Below are 582 nucleotides of genomic sequence, written 5' to 3' on the forward strand. Positions count from 1 at the left end.
TGTCTAATAAGAGGTGGTTTAGGGTTGGGAGGGATTTTGGGTTGTTGTTGTTGTTGTTTCCCTTGCTTTTTTTTTTTTTTTTTGCTGTGTCCCATTGGGGAGATTTCCCTTCACATCCTGTCTAATAGCCACAAAAGGAACTGATAGGAAATTCCATAGAGAGAAAAAGTCCTGGTGGTCAACAGGATCACCAGAACTAGTGTCCACATTTGAAGATTTGCTATCTTTTCCTGTTCTGAAAATGTGGGATTTTCTTTCACTTTTAGTGATAAAGGTCACCCAGACAAATGGAGGGGGTGAATCTTCCTAATGGGGACACAGCATAACAAGTTCTAATCCCCCCCACTCTACCCAAAAATAAAGAAAGTTTTGACTTCACTTGCATTTTAACCTTCCTGTATTGGATTGTTTTGTAACTGTACTGTCTCCCTTTAGTTTGCTGTGCAAACTGCTGGTGCTATAGACATCTTGTTATTATAATAATGTACAAACTGCAATCCCCAAGGTTATCCAATCAAAAAGTATAATTGTGAAAGGCAAGCACATGAATGTATGTGTCAAATTTGAAAGGATATATATATA

Source organism: Nanorana parkeri, unplaced genomic scaffold (assembly GCF_000935625.1).
Source record: "Nanorana parkeri isolate BGI_ZX_2015 unplaced genomic scaffold, ASM93562v1 scaffold101, whole genome shotgun sequence".
NCBI classification, from domain to species: Eukaryota; Metazoa; Chordata; class Amphibia; order Anura; family Dicroglossidae; genus Nanorana; species Nanorana parkeri.